This window comes from Aegilops tauschii, chromosome 4 (assembly GCF_002575655.3).
Source record: "Aegilops tauschii subsp. strangulata cultivar AL8/78 chromosome 4, Aet v6.0, whole genome shotgun sequence".
NCBI lineage: Eukaryota > Viridiplantae > Streptophyta > Magnoliopsida > Poales > Poaceae > Aegilops > Aegilops tauschii.
Genome location: NC_053038.3, coordinates 319,003,075 through 319,009,079, shown reverse-complemented (window position 1 = coordinate 319,009,079; position 6,005 = coordinate 319,003,075). Strand labels below are relative to the sequence as shown.

Genomic DNA, 6,005 nt, shown 5'->3' with positions numbered 1-6,005 from the left:
TTTGATTTGAATAAAAACGGCTGAGTAAAAGATTTTCCGTAACATGCTAATATGTATTATCAGCTTACTGGACCTACACGTTGTCACGTCTATGCGTATGCACCAGACCACGTAAAAGTAAAGAACAGTCCAGACCATGTACGCTCGATCTTGCATATGACACGTTTAGCCATAATCACGTAATAAAAGATACAGAACCTGACGTGCACTTATTCCAAATCGGGCACGTACATGCCAAAAAAGGAGAGACAGGGATAATTCTAATCGGACTCATAGAACTCCATAAGTCTTGATAAAAAGAAACCCAGACATTGAGTCGACCAAGACAACATAATATAGGGCACCCCGCTGGCCACATCCAACACACGCCCAAGATTCTAAATTCCAGTTCTGGATAAAACCAAAGTCTGCAAAACTGCTACCCAACCTGAGCACCACCAACGAAATTGAAGTCGTCTTCAGAAATCTGCTACCCGGCCAGAGCACCACCAACAAAACCAAAGACTGCAGAACAAATCTGCTACCTGAATAGAGCACAAAATCGAAGTCTGCAAATCTGCTACCCAACCTGAGCACCACCAACAAAATCGAAGTCTTCAGAAATCTGCTACCCGGCCAGAGCACCACCAGCAAAATTGAAGACTGCCGGTTCTAGGATGCGAGACAAACATCAAAAATAGCCAAAACTGTGACTGCAACTTGACGCCCGATGAAGTCAGGACAGATCTTCTGAGCTGCCTCTCACCTTAATCATCAGGGTTCATCAATATTATTAATTAATTCACTTATCAGGATAAAAGCTGCGTAGGTAGCTGACTAATAATTTCCGAATCTTTTTGCAGCCAAAAAACCTATGGTGCGCAAGAAGCTTAGTGGTCACCAACAACATGACAAGCTAGAACATTCAAGTGAAAGTACTGAGAATGTGGGATCCCCTCAATCGTACAACCGATCAGCTCATTAGCCTCGAAATGATTTTGATGGATGAAAATGATTATTCATTAAAAATAGTCAATTGCAGATTGTTCTACTATTTTAAACAAACAATTGCTAGTTATATTTTGTTTTCTTTGACATGGAAAAACAATTCATGTTACTATCAACATTGAGAACATCATGCTACGGTCCAAGGAATTTGATACAATTATACTGATGGAAGAAAATGAGAAATCTATTTATGCATATAGTACTTTCAAGGTTATGGAATCCATAAAGTATCACCCAATGTGAAATGAAATTAATTTGTTTCTGCATACAATACAAAGGTAAATGGGGTGAAAGGACTATCAGAATGTTTTCCAGATTACAAACTCCAAGTTTGCCACCGAGGACACGATACAAAAACAGGGAGATGAAGTTAAACAACGCTCAGGTATGTCTATACTCTCAAAGTTTAAAATAATCTAATTAATATTTCTAATGATCTCCAAATTTGCATGTCATTGGCTTATTCACACAAATGAGGCATGTGGAATCAAGAATACCAAAAAGGAATTTACAAACTTCATATTACCACAAGACTGCTTCTAATAGTAGAGCAAGTGCATAATGAATACCCATTACTGAAACCTTAATTGGACATACACCATTGCAGCTAAGACACTTTTTCATCTTGACCTCTTTAGGGGTGATTTAACCAGAGCTAGACTATGGGGAATGTTTGCTTATTTTTCAAATGAGGATGTAGTGATTGTAGCCTACACAACTCTATAGAACTTCAAACAGTAAGTCCAATAATGTTACAAGTCCTTCTGTAATTTGCAAAAAAAAAATATAATAGATTTGTTCATTAATTTAATAGGGTTGTGCATAATGTCAACCAATGCTATAAGAATACATACATACAGATCTACACATAGCCAAGACTCAAGAACTTCCTTCCAGGTATGGAACACTATCTTTTATTATTTCTCAACAAATGAATCGTGCCTCATGTTTATTCACCAATGTAACATAATAATTTACTTCACTAACTCTATACTCAGCAGAAGAAACTTTACCAAAAATGGTCGAGATTGATAACAGTACACAAGGAGACTAGATATATTTTACAAAATGAGAACATTACAAGAACTTACTGGAATGAGGTACTTCTTCTAAGATATGATATCACCACTTCTTGACGAAAACGATACTCTTAGACCTGTAGTGACAATTGAGTCATATCAGTTATAATGGAACCTTATCTGAATTGTTTATGTATCTCAACTTCTTGGGGTGGCAAACTTATAGTTTTTGGGTGTTTTTTTAGGATTTTGCTATTCACGGCAATAGCTATAATAATCTATTACACGATAATATTCTAATGGTCGTGTTGTGATTGGCACAAACTAACTACAAAGCAAACATACAAGTATTGCCGCAACAATTGTTGTACATATCTAGAATAATAACACATGGTAAGCATATTCTACTAATTTGAACAAGATCTTCCATATTACATTTACTCTTCACTAATAACGGTGGTAATGAAAAATTGCTGAACTCATTGGATAGAAAATCTGAGAAGCACCAAGCTAACCATTTATATTTACTGAGAATCTGAGATAGAGAGAGAATACTTGACATTGACCAATATATGTAGGACACTTATTACATAAAGGTCAAATGTTGGCATAGTATTCAGAAGTGCCTAGCAAACAATTTATGTTTACTGATTTTTATGTTCTCGATAACGGCGCTTCTATACTACAGCCTTTTCAGATGAAGAGAACAACGAGAAAAACTCCAGTAAGACATTGCCCACAACAAATGCGAAAATCTATTGCATATCAATTAACACATAATAACCGAATTCAGTTAATACATGCAAACCTTCTTCCTTTGTGTTAAATACATGTATCATTAATATAACTTGCTAATATATGGCAACAACAAATAGAAAGAATACACTTTTATCCAACTACTAAAGGGGGGAAGCATACCTGTGAAGATCAGTCGGTGTGCGGGAAGTAGGAATCATGCAGAGTTGAAGCACATTACATAGGTGGAAGCTGGCAGCAGTAGCAACTAGGAAGCCCACAACTTGCCTCCACCTATGGACTCTCTACAAATGTAAAGAGACCAATCAAATGGTAAGGTAGATTACAATTTCCTAACACTGCTTTCACATATATACATGTTAGCAAGATAATGAAATATTGGAAAAATATAGGTGTTATAAGTAGTATACAAGACAATGAAATATTGAACACTTTTTGCTATAGGATGTGCTGAATAGTCAATCAAAGTTGGGCAGAATGTCAACTGGAAAAATTGTGTAAGTTCAATTCCCTAAAGAAACGCAAGGCACATCAATGGCAAGTAAAATAATTCTATAATTTATATCCTAGAAATGGTCCTTAAATGAACAACAGCAGAATGTACTGAGCTTATCGACTGAATTATATAGTTTACCAGAACAAGAACATAATGTACGAGCTTTATCGTCAGGACACCATCAGCCTCACTAATAAAAAAATATCTCCACGAGCTGCAGCAAGGGGATAACAGGAGACCACGAGACAATTTCTCATAAAGAATCCAAAATCGACGCAATTGCTGGAACCTAGCAGACCAAGCATCTGGGAAGGGAGAAGGAGGGGAAGAGGAGAGATTACCTGGAGGAGAGCCACCACAGAGGTTCAAGGAGGTCGAACTCCACGGCCATGAGGCCATCCAATTGACGGCGGCAGCGAGGAGTAGGCACGTGCGGTCGAGCTGGAGGACATGCCGCCGCCGAGAGCCTTCAACCACCACACTCCGCCTTAAATACCTCTTCTCACCCCGTCCTCCTTCCTTGGCAGGATCTAGCAACGAATTGTGGATGAATCCCTAGATCAGGGAAGGAACAGAGAAAAAGGAATGGGAGGAGAGCAAGAATGGGAAAAGGGATGAATGGTACAACCGTAGCGATGCAAAATGGATAAAAAAAGTGTGAGACTTAACACCGCTTCCCCCAATCCCATCTGTCACGGACTGCTCTCTAGACGTCCTACGAGCGGCCGCCTGGAAGACACGAAAGGCACTTTCTAGCATTTTTTCCGGGTGGGATGGTCGGCTGTAGCTTACATGAAGTGAAAAGAATACCATTAAACATATTCCATTTCATTTATTCACTCCTATATATTAGATGTCCATTTCATTTGTTACACAATTGGGTAAATTAGCTATTCAATATACGGTGGGAAATTAGTTTCAGAATTTTTTTAAAAGCAAAGAAGCTACGGAATTCAGTATTCCATGATGGATTGTTGGGCAATCGCACAAAATAAATGCCGCCAAACTAAAATAATAGGTGGAGATAACTGAAACACAAAGAATCATATGAAGAGGAAGACTGCATATGAAGATCTTCCATACAATGTCATAAAAAATGCAAGTCCATGCGGTTATGCAAAATAGAAAAATAACATTTATTAAAAATATAAAATATATCCATTCTAGCAGTGCAATTGTGCGGGCGGACAAAACAATGTTATTTACATGTTCGATCAAAACAATAATGTCTAACACTTAAAAGTTTCCATGTATAACATATTTTTTTAGGGTCGTATAACATATTAACGTGTATAGGTTAAAAAAAATCATATTAACGTGCATGCACATGTAACACCCCAGATGTAAAACTTCCATATTTGGCAATATATCCATGTTGATCTCCATCCAATTCTTTTCGGGGTTCCATCTTTTGGTCTCATTTTGCTTTGTTATGTTGGTCTACTCATTTCATTGTCATGCTTACCTTGTCATATTGCATTTGTGCTTCTTGTCATATTCCTTTTAGCCATCAAATGTTTGCATCACGTGCATATCAATGTTGTGTTGTGTTTATGTCTACTTGCATTTCCATGATATGCATGCATGATATGTTGTTGCATGACCTATGTGTGATCCATGCATCACCACCTTCATGCATCACCACCTCTCCTTCTCTTTCTTTCTTTTGCAAGTTCCATTTTACCCTCCTCCATTAATGTTCATCTTTTTCCCAATATTTCAAGCATCTCGCCCTAAACCTCTCTGCAAATGTCAGATCTTTTGTAGTTGTTTTGGTTAGGTTCAAAAATACCTCAAGTTTGAATTATATTCAAACTTGTTTTATTTTTCCACCTCCAAAATTGTCCAAGGCAATTATTTCAAATATAACATTATATCAGGAGCATGGGAATATTTTCATATTTCCCAAATCCCTCTTCCTTGTACCTGGCCTTTTTCATTTGGTTTTTCTGTTTGAGGAGATGCAAATAAAAGGAAAAGGCTCACCTGGGCCTCTCTTTCCCCAGCCTAGCGCAGCAGCAGCTCTAGCAGCCGGCCCAGCCAGCCCGCGCGCACGTTGCTTTCCCCCTTTCTCACCCGAGCGCCGCACACCCCTCTCTCTCACTCGATCCACGTGGACAAGCGGGTCCCCCGCGTCAGCGAGAGCGGCAGCCACACCCGCCTCCTTTTCTCCTTCCTCTTCCTCTGTTTTTCGCCGTGCCATGGCCATGGTGGCGAGCCAGCTAGCCGCGCCGCGCCTACTTAAGCCCCTCTCGGCGTCCGCACCTAGCCCCTAGGGTTTCCCTCTCCATCCTTCGCCGCCGCCAGGGGAGAAAAACTCCCCCAGATCCTTCGCTTCCGCCGCTTCCCGAGCGCGCCTGAGAGCGCGTCCACGTCGCCGGCGTGCACTCCGGCCACCTCCGCCTCGCCAAGCACGTCCGTCTTCCTCCACGACGTCGACTACGTCCCCGTCGTCCTCTTCCTCGCCTGGGATCGCCAAGTTCGACTACCTCAGCTACGTCTGCTTCTTCTCTGCTTCTCGGGACAGAGCTCGTCACCTCGTTCGTCAGCTCGCCGTCGTTCCTCCGTCGACACCCCGGCCACATCTACACGTCCTGTGGACGCTAGGTGAGCCGAGCATCTTCCCCGCCATCCTCCTCTCGCGATAGCCTCGCGTAGTCGCCGCTCCGGCCATGTTCGTGTCGTGCTCCCCGCGCTCCAGAGTGTTCTGTAGTGCAGCTGTCGCTCGTAGTTGCAGCGCACGCCCG

At 41.0% G+C, this 6,005-nt stretch overlaps 1 long non-coding RNA gene across 2 annotated transcripts; it reads right to left on the bottom strand.

The window, feature by feature from the left end:
• Positions 1 to 232: 232 nt before the first annotated feature.
• LOC109762519 (uncharacterized) lies at positions 233 to 4,007 on the bottom strand. 2 transcript variants are annotated; one of them, XR_006662680.2, is made up of 5 exons: positions 3,887 to 4,007; positions 3,600 to 3,788; positions 2,925 to 3,046; positions 2,079 to 2,143; positions 233 to 745 (listed from the first exon to the last, which is right to left on the bottom strand). It is a non-coding gene; the product is annotated as an uncharacterized lncRNA (long non-coding RNA). The 2 variants fall into 2 exon arrangements; XR_002232747.4 differs by having other exon boundaries at positions 3,600 to 3,979.
• Positions 4,008 to 6,005: the final 1,998 nt, after the last annotated feature.